The 18557-nt window shown below is 37.2% G+C and overlaps 1 protein-coding gene across 2 annotated transcripts in view; it reads right to left on the bottom strand.

The window, feature by feature from the left end:
- NLGN4X (neuroligin 4 X-linked) overlaps nucleotides 1–18557 on the bottom strand; it is a 159744-nt gene that overhangs the window by 129220 nt on the left and 11967 nt on the right. For both annotated transcript variants that reach the window (XM_030949747.1, XM_030949755.1), the window contains exon 2: nucleotides 1192–1276. The gene's annotated coding sequence lies outside the window, so the exon portion shown is untranslated. The remainder of the gene's footprint in view (nucleotides 1–1191; nucleotides 1277–18557) is intronic.

The raw sequence follows: 18557 nt of genomic DNA, 5'->3' as shown, positions 1-18557 counted from the left end.
ATGCATATTGTACTAGTCACTATATAACTCCAAAGAGTTCAGCTATTATCACAATCAGTGTGGATGCTAAACTATTAAACAGGTCCCTGTTCATAAAGTATTTTTTATTCAATTACATGTAAATTGTTACAAATTGGAATAAACATGGTTCAGTGATGCAAAAATCACAGAAATTTTCAAAGCTGTTATTTTCTTTGCCTGAATTTTACACTACATAATGGTATCTTCGACTTTCATAACTAAACTGTCACACTTTGAATTATTGCTTATTCACAACTTTATTATCACATCAGATATATTATTATTCCTTCTCCTTGAATTTAGGACCCAGTGTCAACGTGAAATGGAAACGTCATTGTACTACAGCTGCTGCAATGATTACAGAAAATGTCACATCTGATTCAAAGTTCACGGATAATATAAAGTGAAAAGCAAGACTTTGCACCAGAGAAACTTTTTTGGTCACTTGTACATCTCATTCCCTTCTCATTAATCAATGTGTCAGGCACAGTATGAAAGAATGGTAATTAGATCAAGGTGTTTTATAAATAGAACATATTCTATGCATGGATTTCTAAATTAAACCCTTATCACATATTTCATATTGATATAATAAGAATTTTTAGATATCTGTGTGCATAGATATACACATAGATATATGTGCTGTGTACATGCTATACATTAAAATATGTTCTGTCATATTTTGCTAACAACTGAGAGGAAAAAATAGATCTTTATGGTAACAGTATGAAACAGCAACCAAGCCTCTTTTTTAGTACAGCCCCATAAGAACTCTGGAACCCAACCTTGTCTTGCAAACTGAAGATAGACAGCTCTGTCTGGTACAGTGTGGCTGGAACCCCCAAACCTTACTGAGTAGTAGCATCACAATAGCCAGGCTTAATCTCATGGCTTTTAATTACAAATTGATGGGTATCATTCAATACTTATAGAGCTGAAAAATAACAATTCATGCCTAACATAAGTAAGCATATAAACAGTGCTAATGCTTAGAATGTACTGTATTCCATGTCTCATTGGATGAACACAGGGTAAACAAACATTTTAAATGGATGTATTGCAAAGATATTTCAAACACATTTAAGAACACCAGCAACAGAGACTTGCTATCTTTCTTTTACATATTCTTATGAAAAAAGGAATTGTTATGAACATACTTTTAGTACTTACCACTGTGTTGTATCTTTGAGAAGGCTTCAGCATTCCCCCACAGGAGGCAGCATGATGTCATTTTAGTTACAGCAGAAATTTTTTCCTGTTAGGAAAAAATACATAGTTCTCTTCAGTAAATTAAGAAAAGAAATGCAAATGTATTAGTCAAAAATGGTAAAAAAGTGGTTGCTTAGTAAATCACCTGTAACATTACTTTTCAAGATTACAAAAAGAGAAATTACAATATTAATAATCGTACAATAAATACATTAAGTACACTGTATTGATTTCTGTCATAAAAATTATTAGCAATATTTTTTTCTTTGCAGATTGAACACTGCTACAAAGACAGAATTGTCTTTAAACCTGTATACCACAAAAGCATACATTTTGAGAACCTGCTAAGGCAAGAAAATACTCTGAAATCCAAGACACAGAAGAAATCATAACAAAACACTTTGGTTTTAAATATTTCTCTGAACATATATTATGCATAGCCAAATATAAAATTTCAATAGTCAAATATATAAAAATATATTCAATTTAATTTAAATATAAATAATCACATTTTAAATCCCATTTTACTATTTTTTATTATTTCCTATGTGTAATTGAAAACTATAGTTTATACTTCAAATGACATTTCAATGGATAGACTATTTCTGAATAATCTATCCATGTTAGATTTACTTTTTAGATTAAATTCCAGTATTTACCAGCAGTCTTTTCTGTCAAGAGTATCTTGAGACACTGTGATTTAAAACCCTTCTTAATAGTGTTAAGAAACATATTTCAGGTAATTTTAATATTTTCAAGACTTTAATACCTTAAATACTTGTCTTCCCTCCAAAGCCAGCAGACTTTATGGGATTTACTTATCCCCTGCACACATTTTGCAGGGGAAACATGCACTCTGTTTTTCTCTGTATCGCTCTTAAAGGCACTTCTTATCATTTATTCTTTTTTTCATTAAGTTGATCAGCACACATATTGTAAATTCTGCAATTTTAATCACAATGAATACTTCCTCATGAATGGTTTGACTCTCTACAACCAAACCACTCCCTGTAAGTGCAATTTATTATAACAGCTGCAAACACAGGCCTCAATTCTGTGTAAACACAGTGACTATCTTTGTAAGTTGGAAGTAAGTACCAGTGGATGGCTATGTGAATACACGTCTGAAAAGAAGAAATTCTGAAATACGAATAAGGAATGTGTGAAATACCCTAGCTAAACTGTCAAAATGTCCATCTGGACACTTGCTGCAGGGGAAGGCTGGCAACACTTTGGCTTTTCATTCACACCCATTGAGGAATCAGATGTTGAAGTTTAGGACAATCTTTATTCCAAGCTATGGTAATGCCTTAAATCTCTCCATATGACAGTGGCACTTTTACTGGAGATTTCACTGCTCACATAGACTGACAGCCATTCCAATTCTCTAACAGTAGCATGTGATTAAACTCTGGATATAAGAAATAAGGATTTAAGGATGGTTGTCAATGGAAGAGAAAATCCACTAAGGCTAACACAGCTTCCCTTCTCAGTTATTTAAAACCTGCATTTCTTTATTTCAGCATCCTTTATAGCTTAATTACTGCTACAGGAAGAGAGGAGAAAAGAGAGGAGGAGAAGAGAGGAGGAAAGAACTCAGCTTTACTGGTAACCACAGGGATAGCATTTATTGTCTCTCCATGGTACCAAAATAGTCTCCAGCTTTAAAGCATGAATTAAGAAGGTACTATTTGTGAACTAGGTTTTACAAGTTTAACTCCGTACCTATGTGTCTATCCTTTTCACCTTTACATTATCTTACACTGTCTTCTAGTTGTCCTTGGCAGACTGAATTTTATTGTAGGTGAATAGGGTTATAATTTAAATTTTATGTATTTTAGTAAATCACAATGTCCCTTTAAAGATCATGTTTAGACTTTATCTCTCCAATAGTCAACTGCTTTCAAAAAAGCAACAGCAAATGCTGCACTTCCTTTCTATCAGGAAGCATAGGCACACATTAAAAGACTTGCACTAAGACTAGCACTTAGACAAAGTATAGGCATTGCCTACATACTTTTTTTTTCTTTTTTAAAGAGCTATTTTGTCTTCATATCTGTGAAAACTGATTTCCTCATAATTACAAAATTTTAATAGAAATATTATGGGACCCTGGCAGTCCCTCTAAGCATATTTTTTTCTGAAATCTATACCGGATTTGCTTACCATTCCAGAGACACATTTCTAACTTAAACCTAATGGTGCTATAATGGCCCTAGTTTTAATGCTACCCAGTTTAAGCTTACTTATTTGAGTAATTTCTCAGAACTACTACAACTGTGTATGATTTTATAGGTGATACAACAAGAACCCAGTAATACTGACATTCTGTCACTATGTACAGTCATCTTAGTCTACTTGAGAAAGAAAAATCTCTGTCATGTAAAAAAAAAAAAAATCTATTTTGCTTTGAACATGATGACCCACTTTCTCCAGCTATTCCTAAAACCCTGCCAGATCCTGGCAATACCTAAATATAAGCTAAAAACATTTTTTTAGTATTTGATGCTCAAATTTGTTCAACACAATTACTGGACTATTTTAATTAACTTCTGTTTGAGCAGATAGATTCATGAAGTCCCTTTAAGAAAATGTACCCTTTTGAATTCAATTTTAGCATCTTTAAACACATCTTTAAACCTGTAACCTTTACAGTGTTTATACCCTTTTCACTTTCAATTCAGTTTCATAACAAGCTCTTTCTTTTGAAAATTTTCACAATAAGCTCTCCTCACTGTTAAATTGAAAAAATTGTATCTAGTGACATATTTCACAGCAAATAATTTTTTGAGTATTTTTATCTATTTAAAAAAAAATCAGTGATTAAACAATGGGTGATAGAATATGCTGAGTTGGAAGGGACCCATCAGAATCATCAAATCCAACTCCTGGTCTCAAGCAGGATTCCCCAAGAATCACACCATGTGCCTGAGAGCATGGGTAAATGCATGCAGGCAGTTCTGTGATATCCCCTCAGAATCAATAGTCCAGAAGTCAGAATATCAACTAAGCAGATGTTGTTATTTCAACTCTTTATTGCCTGGACAGTTTGGGGGGACGATGCTGTTCAGAAGAGGAAAGCTAGCTAGAGGTAGATCTCACAGCAGGAAACAGACACAGACCAGCTCAAGGTATATCAGAGATATGCAGATAAAATATTTTTTGCCCTGATTAAAGTATATGAAAGCAAAATAACTAAATCTGACCATAGGCTTCTTTTGTATTTTAGTGGGGAGAAAAAAGGCATCCTGAATTATAGACTTATAATCTTCATGAGTCAAAGAGTGTGGGCTTCAAGTTAGAAAACGAACAACCCACTCTTCAGCTATACCAGCTGAGCCAATGCTGATTTTGATTTATCCAAGAAATGAGTGGTGGTATCTTAATTTTTTTACTTGAACTAAATATAATTAAGTATCAAACAATGCAAAGGCAGTAAAATGTAATTTTCCTTTGCTGAATAAGCAGTAACTCTCTCTTTGCCTCAAGGGAGGAAATCCATCCAGAAAAAAACCTCCCACTTTGCAGACCCATTTTGCAACTTTAATCAAAAGCACCACACCAGAAGATAGGAAGCCTCTCATCCACACACTCTTTCTCAATGTACATATTCTGAGTTACAGTCCTTGTCTTCAAGCAGATCAGAAAGAGATGCGAAATTTGTTTCTTCTTCCTACCTCTGACATACATACCTCATGATTCTCTGCTCACCTATTTCTGTTTTAAATAATTGAACCTCTGAACCTTTCTGTACCTCTAGTCTTGATTTCTGCCTGTCCCCTGAGGATACCCTAGTGGTAGCAATAGTCAGAGAAAAGCAGGGAGAAAAGATTGACACTCCTCTGAAGCCAGAGGTGAGGGACTGTATCTTCAGCCACAAATAACTAAAATATCCCACAAAACAGGTGGGTGGCTTCAGAAAGAAACTACAAGAAAAAGAAAAAGAAAGATTAGGGTTGTATGAATCTTGGCAAGGTCTAAGGGCAGGAAAAAGTCTAGCAGAGACCAAAGATGAACAGAGGAAGTAGGCAGAACAGCCTAACGCAAACAATAAACAGAGACTGCTCTTCAGAGAAAATGGGCTGCTACCAAAGATACAATGGCAGCAGCAAAGGAGCAGCAACAGAAATGGAAAGGCTGAGGCCACCTCCACAGGATGCAGATGGAGAGGAGAAATGGAGCTGTGTGTAAGGCATGATGGCAGCTCGGAACAAGTGATGTGAATTTGAAGTGATGCTTATTTTTTCCCATAAAGTACTAACATTCCTCGAGAAATCATCTTGCCTTCAGAATTATTTGGATATGATTTTTTGTTAATACAACTGGCAAAACATTAATTTGTCATGTTAGCTATATCAGAAACATCCTGAACCACCTACGAATAAACAAGATATCATATGTGATATTGCAGATAAAAAAGATTAAAAATTCCTCCTTCATGAGGAGAATAAATTAAGATAAATATTTGAATATAATATAATACACATTTCATTACAAAACAAAGGATGAAAGGATGACAATATTGGTGCAATGAGGTTCCAAAAAAACCTAATAATTAATACTACAGGTCAAAACCTGAAAAGTTACAAGAAAAAAATAAACCATGCTGAAGAGAAAAAAGAAAACAAACCAAGGCTTAAAACAACTAAAAAAAAAACCCTAAAACCAAAACAAACACAAAATACAATAAGCAGGTTGCAAACAAAGACTTTAGACTCACTTTGAATCAAAACAAAACAAATCTTCTGAAGAATTTGCAAACTGCTATGAGAAGTCAGGAAGAATTAGACTCATGAAGCCTAGGCCCAAAACAGCAACATAGACCAGAGAAATGCTGAAGATGCAGAAGAGAGTAATTTGCCGTGTTAAGAAATTCTGAATGGCAAATGGAATGATAAATCCCCTAAGGGGAACTCTAAGAAAGTAACAATGCCGAAAAAAGCATGTAGAACAAGGCACAGAAAAACCAGAGGACATAAGAAATGTTGAGTCTAAGGTCAAAGAGAAGGGGAGAGTGCCAGCCCTGTGTCAAAAGAAAAGGTTGAATCTCAAGCCACGGACAAGAGAAAGGCCAAGCTTTAGATTAAGGAGGAGGAGGAAAAGGAGGACGAGATACAGCTAAAGGAGAAAGACAGCAGAAAGCAGAGGGGAAACTCAATCTGAACTAAAAAAAAAATAAAATTACTAAGGACAAAAGTCAAAGAAACAAAATCCAAAGAGAGCTTCAAGACCATGCTGAGACATATTGAAACTAAAGTTCAGAAGGAACAGCAAGAGTTCCACGTAATAGCCCTCAAACATGTCAAGGTACAGCATTCAGAGATTGCAGATAGGGAATAAGACGAATAGGAGACAGAAAAAATCCACCCAGTGGCATGGAGTTCAGATCATCTTTTGGTCCTCACTTCAAGTCTTCTTAGGCCTTTTAACAGTATTTCTGTTTCTGAAACTAACAGCAAGAAATGTATGAAAAGGCACTTTAACAGCTATTACAGCAAGGCTCTTGCTCTGCTGGAGGTAATGTTAATTATCTCTGTCACTTCAAAGTTATAACTAGTAAAGCAATTACCTTTGATGAAATTATATATGCCTCTCATGTACAAGCAAACTGGTCAATATACCTTTCACCCTTATGATTTTTAAGACCCTAGTGATTCAGGAAAAAATTCTCCTAAAATTTTCACAGCCAGAAAGACTGGAATAACTAAAAATTCATTAAATAAAAAACTTGTACATGAAAACTCTCTCAGAAGTGGAAACATTTTTATCTTTCCATAAATGATGTGTCAGATACTATCATTGCTGGTTAAGTCACTGAGCTGGTTTTCACACACTCCATAAAAATACAGTGTAAGGTAACAGAAATTGCAATCCCAGATATCAAGGTGAAATCAGTGCATCACAATCTGTCTGCCCTTAGGGAATTGCCTATCCAGCTGCATAAATTTCCATTTCTACACTATTGAAACTTCTTTCAGGTGGACAAAACATGCACAGGGAGGCTATTCCAGATCAGTGTTGATGTAAGTGGACAATGCCAAGGATACAAAGCACGAGGGCCCGACTGACAGCAACAGATGTTCTGAGATTTTCTTCTCTTGAAAACTGAGCTCTTACTCATTTTCACCTCTATGGTGTTTACCAGTTCTCCTGAATGAACCTAAAATGTCAATAAGACATTTCATGGAACATGACCCATCTATACTGCCTCTCCAGAATAAACATTTTCAGAAAGCCTTTCAACATAGAATGTCCCTGAGGACATCACCGGTCCTGACCTGCCCAGGACCCGGGACCCCCGTCAGCTCCAGCCTGGAGATGCCGCAGTAGGGCCGGTCCCCAGCTCCCCACAGCCCTGCCCGGCCATGGCCTCACTGAGCCAGGCACAGCTCCCCACAGCCCTGCCTGGACACAGCCACACCGAGCCGGGCACGGCTCCCCAAAGCCCTGCCCGGCCATGGCCTCACTGAGCTGGGCACGGCTCCCCACAGCCCTGCTCTGCCATGGCACCGCTGATCCGGGCACAGCTCCCCACAGCCCTGCCCGGCCATGGCCTCACTGATCCGGGCACAGCTCCCCAAAGCCCTGCCTGGCCTGGCCATGGCCCTGTTGAGCCGGGCACAGCTCCCCACAGCCCTGCCTGGACACAGCCACACCGAGCCGGGCATGGCTTCCCAAAGCCCTGCCCGGCCATGGCCTCACTGAACTGGGCACGGCTCCCCACAGCCCTGCCCAGCCATGGCCTCACTGAGCTGGGCTCACAAATTTGGCCGATGGCCCAGCCTGGCCTCAACCTGCCAGAGAGGTTCCTGATGCCCAGGGCTGAAGCTGCCCCAGTGCCCTTGGCTGTCCTGCTCCTGACCGGGGGGAACAGGTCCCGGCTGACAGACCCTGCCCTGCTGCTCCCCATGCAGAGCCTCTGACATTTCTGCATCCTGTGATGCCATGACACAATGTTACCAATGTGAATGAAATGTTCACATGGCAAAAAAACCCAACAGTGATGGGGCGCACAATGACACACAAATGAGAAGCATATCCTCTTTCCAGCAGTCATCATTCCATCCAATCACCAATATCTCCATCTTCTAAGCCTGTAATATCTTTCCCCAGTCGCCATCATGACAACTATGTGGATTGAAAAAAACATATGAAGATAAACCCACACCAAACGCTGTAACAGAATAACCTCATACAATCTCTTAAGAAAGGAAACTAGTTACCACCAATTTTTTAGAACATTCCTTTATTTCCTGTTTCTCTGCCCAGACTGCCACCTTTGAAACACATCTAAGCATTAAATTCCTTAACTCCAAGTTCTCAAAATTACAGACTCCACAGAGACCTGAGTCTTACTCTTGTCTCTATTCCTCTTCCCTAGAGAAGCTTTCATTTTTTATTATAACCTATCTTCACTTTTTTTTTTACATGATTGAGCCACTTTCTCAACACTTATGCCAGCCACAGAGGTACTGCCTCTCAGACTGTCTAACTGGTAGATAAATCTGTTGTTAGAGAGAGAAAGAGGGTCTATATATATTTCCTTAGGAGGTAATGCTCACAACATTTGTTGCTAGTTGTCAGTGTAAATTTCACTACTTTGGTTTCAACCCCCTTAGGAAATGTTCTTCTGCATTCAGAAGTTCAACATCTTATCTAAGTATATTTTTTTATTAAAATGAGTGAGGGTAACTCTCTTTACAAACCTTGCTAAACTTTGAGATTACCTAACTGAATTTTTAACATAAGAACATGTCTTAAAATTTAGCAATCACAAATGAAATAAAGTAAGAATGGCTATCTTCCTAGTAGAAAGCGTTATATAAAGAAAGAATGATGAGGTTCAATCATTCTGCAATTTGCATTAAATCATCAGGCAAAAATAAATGTCCAAACCACAATGATTGCACAGAAGTATCATAACTGGACTACAGTTTTAGATCATTTAGACATTTACCTTTTGTTTACCTTGATATTATATCTCCTTCCCTGTCCCTTCTCGTTCCAGAAGGTACTTAATAATTTGTTTATTCTAAGCAGTATTTACCTTTGTAGAGATTATGATCAGAAGCTGGGGGCAGACACAACCACATTCTATACTGACCTATGGACTAAAATCCACACAATTTAAGCTGCAATAAATGTGTTTTTACAACCTCCTTACTAGTCTCAAAATGATTGGTGATGAATGATTGATCTATTATATTTAGAAAAAGAATGAGCAATATTTTCACAAGAAGTAACTTGTGATGAAGCTGGGGAGTAGAGAGAGACACACCCAAAGTACAACAGCAGTCTGATAAGATGATTTTTTTAAAACAATCAGTGTGATTAGAAGCATTCAAATATTGATTAAACAGATTTCTCTATAAACCTCATCTTTTCTCAGTTCAAAATTTCAGATGTTGAATGGTGCTCAGTAACAGGACCAGAAGCAATGGGCACAAACAAACACAGGAATTTTCCTCTGAATAGCAGGAAATGCTTTTGAGTTATGAGGGTGATCAAACACTGGCACAGGCAACTCTGAGAGCTTGTAGGACCCCCCCCTCCTTGGAGATATTCAAACATTGTGTGGACACAGTCCTGGACAATCAGCTGTAGGTGTCTCTGCTTGAGCATAGGATTTGAAAAATCATCTCCAAAGGTCCCTTCAAACCTCAGTCAGTTATTCTGCTCTTCCATAAATACATATGCGTTTTTCAAGAAAGACAGAATATGCCACCAACATGACTGACTCAAGCTAGGCTCCAGTTGCAAAGGTTATAGCAGATGTTCAGTGTTTGGTCATGTCTAATTCATGCCAGTGATTCACTTCATCAATTGCTCAGATCATTATTGCTCCTTACAGAGCAGCGTCATTTAATATTAGCAACTAAAGAACAGCTTGAACTATAATCTCTGACAACTCAAGTGAATATCTTTTGTGAAAACTGAGCAAAAGCCTGATTCAAGTCAAGTAGAACAAGGATTGCTACAGTCCTATATCCTCAGGTATTGTCCTATCCTCAAGAGACAAGGGAAGAAATTTTAGGTCTTTCTTATTTTAGGTCTTTCCTAATTGGTTTAAATCATCATACAGAATCAGCTGTCTACCAATGGAAAGCCACAGAGTCAGAACAACAGAAAAGAAACAACTTTTTCTTCTTCCAGCACCACAAAAAGCATAGTGATATGAAATGGGATATAGGCACCCTTAGACCTCTTTTAGACTCCCTGAAAAGAAGAGAGAAAACACTTAAGTTTCTATTTGGCAACAGCAACCTTGTGAGCGAACATAAACACATCTGAGACCCACTAGAACTGCACACGGTGTTTATGAGAGCCTCTCTGGGCTTGCAGCTTAATTGCTCTATCTCTATTGCCTTCATTCCCACAGTTGTCTACATCACAAGGACTCCTAACAAAAACACAGTTCTCTTCCTTTTTGTGTATGTGGGGTTCCCTTTCAGCAAATAAAATAACTCTAAGTAAGGGTAAACAGAAAGAGAGGTGTGAAAGCAACTACTGTTCCAGATCATGGCTCAACCTGGGTCTTCAGCTGAGTCTGCCTCAATTGTTTCAAATCCTGCCCCAGGTTCACAGTCTAAATACAGACAGAATTTACTTTGGTAACGAAGAGCAACAAGAAAAAAACTGCAGACAACTTACATCTATGGTTCCAATTCCTCTTTCTTCAAATCCAATGAGGAGAAAAGTCTTTAACTGGAAACCTTTCTTCCACTAATTAAATTCAATTCTGGCTTATCCAGGCTGCACTTAAAACGATCAGTTTTCCCTTCTCAGGAAAGTTTTGGCAGTTTGCCAAAAACAAAATATATAAAGAAAGTAAATATTTTAAAATGTGTTTCCTTTTTTAGGGATAAAATGTGACAGAACAGCAATGGTGGCAGCCACTACCAGCATTACTAGCATGTTGGGAGTGCATGAAAAGCCTACAAGAGAAGGATTCTGTCTTGAGAGGAACCTCATGATCAACCCAATTCCTGATCTCTAGAAGCATAAGAGGCAGTGACACGGGTTGAAATGGATTTTTCTAGACAGAAAACTAAATAAGTTCCCTCTACAACTGGGGCATGGCGCCTGCAGTACAACCTCCCTCTTCACTACCAGATTACTTTACTGTCAGCTCAATGGTGTGAAGTCCTGTAGCTCAAGCACAAATAGGCCATATTGAGTCTTGAAATTTTGACTTAAGGTGTTTTACAGAAGGGGTGGTAAATGTATTTGGTATTGTAAGCATTTTGGTTTTTTTCCCTTTTCCTGTAACTTCAAATAGTCTGTGAAGACCACAGAAAAGAAATCAACAGAAAACCAAAGTCTAAACATATATAAAAGGTGAGAATGTGGCCCTAAATACTTTTGATTAAGGCATTCAAAATACATTTGTGAAACAAATGCAGTTTGTTTAATGCTTCTACTAAGAATTCAGTCAAATGCAAGAAGTTAAATACATTAATTACTACTTAATCATTCATTATAGTTTTATTGTGCTGAATGAACCATGTACCAAATGTTAGATAAAGGTTAAGAGTTATGAGAGGTCACTGGAATACCCACAAGGGAAGCATTAACGCATGACAATGGATTATCTCAATCCTCAGCTAATCAACCACTCCATGTTCTAACTGAATCTATTGTATTTAAAAGCATTTAAAATTAGCAGTGGACAGTGTAGAATAATTACTTGAACAAGCAAATAACAAACACTATAATAGTAAGAACCCTCGCATTTCCCCAAAGCAGGAAATCAGTATGTTGGTAAATTTATTTAAACTCCATTACATGAACTGAGTAAGTTGCCTAAAATATTTCCAGTGTCTCAGAATATTTGCTGAAGATTCTAAAGCTTCCCAAAAGTCAAATAAATCCTCTCTTGTCTCCCATCAGAAGGAGAAATGAAAAGATTTCTCTCACTGTAGGCTATATATAGAGTCATTGTTCTGTATTTAGAACATTCTGTTTTCAGCTAGATCTTACTTGCTCTAGGCTGTCAGTCATCTTTAGATCTCCTGCCGGTAATAGCAATAGGTTACATCATATGCTGTTGATTACAGGTCATAACAACCCCAAATTTATGATTGTCATGAGTACAATATCTCTACTCTTTCCATTTGTCTGGTTGAGAAGTCAATTACTTTTCTCTACCCTGCTGTTACTTGGAAGAATAAAGATATTCATGAGTGAATGAGTTATGACTATGTTGGCCTTTTACTATTTCAGTGTTAAAAATTGAAGAAAGACTACAGTTGCTTTGAGCAAAAACTAAGAGATTGATCCAGAGCCCTTTGAAGTCAATAAAAGTTCTCATGAGATCAGTAAACTGCAGAAGTCAGTCCACGTATCCAAGTCTCATACTTGCTGTCTCATACTTGACTGCAGTCTATTGGACACATAATTTTGGGAGGAAATTCTGACAATAGCTGGTAGCTGCTACTGGAAAATTAGAAATCACACATAAGATCATGGTTTTGACAGCAATAACTATCACAAGGTCTCAAGCAGACCATTAAAGAGAAGCATATTTTAAAAGTATCTTCCACAAACACAAAACTGCTGTCACTTTGCAAACCACAAGACAAATTTTACCTCAAAAAGCCTAGGAAGTGCTGATATACCCTGAGTCTCACAGTGAAACAAAGCTAACTCTGATCAAACTGGTACGTCACATTGTAGTGCTCTGCAAAGACCATGGTTCAGGTCCCAGAGGACTTTCTGCCTGAGCAAAGCACCAGCCTCTGGAGGGCTGAACAGCACTGTCATGTCACTGTGAGGATGTGTACTGATCCAGTAACTTGGAGTTGTTGCACAGTGCTTTAAAATAATTGTAGAAATACCCCTCTGAGTACACACAGACTCCTGAAACACACATGTGCAGAAGTTAGAAGTTGGAAGGATAATGACAAAATGCAAGCTCACACCAGGCATCTAAGTGGCCTGATCACCAAAAGTTTTGAAAAATAGCTCAAAAGACCCCTTTGGTGATGAACCCATGCAGCAATAAAATCCTTTTTTTTTTTTTTTTTTCCTAATACTGCAAACTCTAAATGTTGTGTATGTTATTTTTCAACAAGTAATTCCCTAATCTATAAAAAATTTTCCAACCACAGGTAAACATGCTAGCAAAGGTATTCTGAATGCAAGTAACAATTTGAAGTTTCTACAAATAAACTAAATCCTGCAGTAATATATAATTGGAATTGCAAACACTTAAAAGCATTGCAGTTTGCAGTTCTTTCTCATTCTTTTTCCTATTCACATGTCTAAAATGCAATTGAGACTCATAGATAGCTAAGTGATAAATACCTGTTGTGTTGTAGTCATCTGATTTTAGTTAATAATTCAATTTTATATTTCCTCAGAAAACAAGAGGATATCAGAGCAAATGCTTGTTGTTTTTAAATACAGCTCTTAACACTTACGGGAGTTTTTAACCTTGCATTATTTTTTTTATTAACATTCTCAGGAGTTGAAAATGAACTTAAGATATCAAGAAAAAAAATATCTTTGTAGAAAACACAGCTCATAACCTTTTGAAATTAGATTCTTGCCATGCAAGCACTTCCAACTGTGAAAGGAGATTATCACTATCTAATTACTGGTGCATGAAAAAACACTAGTATTTCACTCAAGAATCCACCTGCAATGTCTGCCCTCAAAAAAACCCTCCCCTAGAGAGTATGTAAGTGAGAGCTGTTCACAGCAAAAGAACCATTACAGATGATCTGGTTTCAATTTTTATGAAGAATTTGAGTTTGCATTTGATTCATTTTTTTAAAATCACTCATTTTAAAAAAGGTCTACATTGAGGCCATTAAGATTATCAAGTGAACACATGCAGTCTTTAGTCAGACAATAAAAAGCAAACATTGCAATGAGTTGAAGAATACATTAACATATACATGCACAAATTATATTTTCACTAGAACCTGAAAATTTTTCATTTGAAAAATGTTTTTTTACCATGAGTTTCAATTAAAAAAAAACATACATGTCTGATTCTTTAGCTTTTTTCATGTGAGAAATATTAAAAGTTGCTGCTGAATGGAGAGACCTGTGCTGCAGCAACCACTATATTAGCTATTCCCATCACTGGTATACTTAAGTAAAATATTGAAACAGAATTATTTGCCATTAGAATTACATCATGTGTTCACCTATTATTATAAATAATGAAGCTAGCCTTCTGCTTCCAAATTTTCATACTGTGATTCATAATTCCAAAAAGAGTAGGGGGTTTCAAATATTCAGCGTTAGCTAGAAATGAAAGCTGCTGGTTTTGTTGCTGCTTTTGGAAGTTTAAATTTTATGTCTTATGTTAAATACATTTAAGCAGGCAACACATGGAAATTTCCCTTCTGAAATAATATGAAGTTTCCAATGATTATATTGTGAGCTTTGTCCTCTAAATTGTAAGTATTGTACATTGCATTTCACCACTCCCAAAAAATCAGCCACATATCCATTGTTTTCTGCTTATCAAAACATCCAAAGGAATAAGAGATGACAGTCTGAGTCCTTAAACTCAACCACAGTAAAACATATCTATTATAATTATTTCAAAGAGATGCTATACCCCTTGTATTTTTTTCACCCCTTTTACATTCAGAATAATTGAAAATCCTGTAAAACTCCTCCACACATTTCTTCAAAAGGATGTCTCACACAGAATGTACTTGGAGGTAATCAGCATATAAAATACTATATTTCTTTCATACATAACAATTTGCATACATCAAAACTGAGTAGTTGATATTTTTTATGTATAACTAAAACCACTGAAAGACAGCATTAGATAGAAGAATGAAATTTCTTGATACCAATAACCCACAAAAGCCTGACAAATGTACTAGCATGCAAAAGTTCAGAAAGGAATACAGTCTAATGATTCAGGCCTATGATAGGTACAGTAATAACCAAAAAATAAGGCTAGATCCTAGACTATCAATAGCACTCAAGCATATCAGACATCCAACAATCCCACAGCTTCGTAAGGAAAATGTGTCTGAGAATGATGCAGGTATTCAAATGCCAAGAACTGTAAGCCAGAAAAAGAGAAGTCCTCTATCTTAAAACAAGACCTGTAACACTACATAAACAGAAATAACAATAAAGGAATAAATTGTAAGGAACCTTTGCTTCACCAATAATATGGTTGTCTCAGACAGGCCTCAGAACAGGAAACACAACAGCTTATTGTTTTTGGAACAATGTAAACTGACCAAGATCCAGTTTCACCCAATCAAATTCTTTTATTCATTAACCACAAGTGCTTAATCTCATTCTGAAGAAAACCTTAAAAAAGGTCAATTGCATCCCAAAATACTTAATTATTCCTATAAATTGCATTGAGAAGATAAAATAACTAATTTGCACATGACTGTGTTCATTTGAAAACAAATTCCTGGTATGCAGAATGAACAAACCCACAGGGACTCAAGAAAGGTCTTTCCTTAAAAACTTCAGAAAAATCTTCTGCATATACTTTTGATTATCCTACTAGACAGTTAATCTGGTCAGCATCTGAAAGTATCTAGATTGAAGGATGAGTAACAAATAACTTTAGCTATATTTTTTCATAGTGAAAACCAAAACCCACACCATTCCAAGAGATTTAAAAACTAGGGTTATCAGTGGCATCTGAGCTAAATTAGTAGTATATACCAGCAGGAAGCAAAGAGCTCTGCAGACAGATAGAGTTCTCACTGATCTGATAAAGACATCTTTGAGAGAAAAATGCTCATCTACTAGTAGGAAAATCACTGAAATCCAGAGGCTGTTGGTGCCTCACCAAAGCTGTCTTCATTGAACAGCTGTGGAAAAAAAAGCGTGAAATTTTTGTCATAAAGCTCAGCACATGTGAGTATGAATCGATTATCTCAAATATGTGGACTAAAACTAAAACGCATTCCCCTCTAGTTCTTCTAGTTTGTACAATATATTCAGTAGACATTTGACAAAAAACTTTAAACATGGCCTTACTGAACATATACAGTTCATACTGGGAAACTGAGTACTAATCCTGTAAGGATTTTTCATCAACCCCTAATGAGTTAGGCGTATGGTAAAAGAAGGAGTTTTGTTGGTTCTTTCTTTGGGGTGGAGGGGAGGAGAGTGGTGGTGGTGGTTGTGGGTTTTTCCCTGTTTCTTACAGCAGACCAGTCCAGAATTAACAGTCACAATTTCTCAGCTTCTTCAGTTTATATCAGCCAAACCCTAAGAATAATAAGCCTGACATCCAGCCACTGAACAACTGATCTCATTGCCCAGAGTAGTTACCTGGACTATTGAGGAACTTCTGCATTTTTTCAATGCTTTCTCAAGAAAGAAAACTGAAGCTAAGCTAAAAGATGTGATGAAAAAAAAAAAAATTGCCAGTGTTGGGAATAGCTTGAAAGACCAAATCAGTTGGTAACCACATCAAGAAATTCTGTGGATATTGCTGTTTGCCACCACAAAAGCCAAAATCATCAAAGATAACATTGTACTCCCTGTTGTGGTACCTCAGCTTCTAATGAATTTAGCCATCTGATTATGCAGCATCATTCCTCAAAGTACAACCTTCCGAATGTGGCATTTCTGGGAACAGCACCAAAATATGACAGCAATCACTGTGTGTGTTGTTAATGCCTGTGGCTAGATTTTGTATTTTGGAATACCTTGAGGCATTGGGTAATGTGGATATCAGGCAACTCTTGTGATGATTTACAAAGTCATAGTACATCTAAATGTACCATGGCAATTACTGTTTGATAAATGATGTAGTCTTAGGAGGAGAGGACATCCTTCCTTCCAAAAGATCCATTATGAAATAATAGAAGTTATAAAGGGATACAAAGTCACCTAGTACTTACAAACAGCATACAAAAAAGCACTTGCTCCATTTTGATTAATATAGTAAAACATAAAGTAAATTACGGGGTTTTGTTTTAAAAGACCACTATATAGTTTAAAACTGAAGGTATTTATTGATACACTGTCTTTACCTAAAGCAAGGTAAAGACAAACAAAAATAACCTTAGAATTCTCTATACTCTTCCTTTTTGAGTAAAAGAAAGTATCCAGGCAAAAGCCTAAGTTATGCCTACATGATCCTAATTTTTATATCTCTGATGTTAAGTTTAAGTGATCCAATACAAATTTGTCATTCATGAATGCTGCTAAATCATGTTTTGCCTTGAGTAAATTAGTATCTTAACCTCAGTAATACCAAGGGTCTGCAATTCACAGCCCTGGAAGCTATCATCTAAGCCACTGAAGCAGTGTTTTCCCAAGCCCTCCATAACATCATTTTTCTTTTTCCCTTGATGTTCTCACACTTTAGGTCTTGTGTTGTTATTACGACAGCCCTGCAACTGCAAATCCCAATAGCGTTGTATGGTAGGTACTTGTGGGAAAAACCATCACTACAGTCAGGATGGTCCCTCTTTTGTCCACCCTCCAGCTTCAGCTTTCCTTACCTTTTGTTTCATAGACTTTTACTTTACAGTACAGAAGCCCCATATGCAGTGCATAGACACGCAACACTTGAACCTAAAAACTGCCATACTTCAATCAAAATGAACACCCTTTGTGTAACAATACATATGAAAATCTAGAATGAAAATTCTTTACTATGTTTCTGGGCTGAAATCCTACATGGGGTTATTGTGACTGAAGTGCAGGATGCAGAACTTCTCTTACTGCACCTCATGCAGTTGGCCTTGCCCCATCGATTCCTGCTGTCCATATCCCTCTGCAGAGCCTTTGACCCTCCAGAAGATCAAAACTCCCACACAACCTTCTGTCCCCTGCAAACTTGTGAAAATACACTTGGCCATCGATAAAGATATGAAATAGGACTGGTCCCAACACTGAGCCCTCAGGAACACCATGTGTGGCCAGCTGACAGCGCAGTGTAACTCCACTCACCACCACTCTCTGGATCCAGCCATCCAGCCATTTTTCAATCCAGCCAAGAGTGCACCTGGCCAAGACATAGGCTGCCAGTTTCTCTGGGAGAGATGGTGTCAAAGGCTTTACTGAAATCCAGGCACACAACAGCAGTTCCCTCATCCACTAGGCAGGTAACTTGGTCATCAAAGGAGATCACATTGGTCAGGATCTACTTTCCTGAACCCACACTGGCTGTGCCTGATCCCCTGGCTGTTCTGTACATGCCATGTCATGGCATTCCATGAACTTACTCCTTTCAAAATCATGATGCATAAGCAAGAGTGATTCCTGGCACAACTTCAGTTAGATGCAGGTCAGAGAACCCAGAAGCATTTCCCAGTCTGAGTGCTGGAGCTATACTCTGATTCTGTATTTCGTCTAGATGCAAATCT

This window comes from Camarhynchus parvulus, chromosome 1, assembly GCF_901933205.1.
Source record: "Camarhynchus parvulus chromosome 1, STF_HiC, whole genome shotgun sequence".
NCBI classification, from domain to species: Eukaryota; Metazoa; Chordata; class Aves; order Passeriformes; family Thraupidae; genus Camarhynchus; species Camarhynchus parvulus.
The sequence above is the reverse complement of the archived record's forward strand: the minus strand, read 5'-3'. Positions and strand labels throughout refer to the sequence as shown.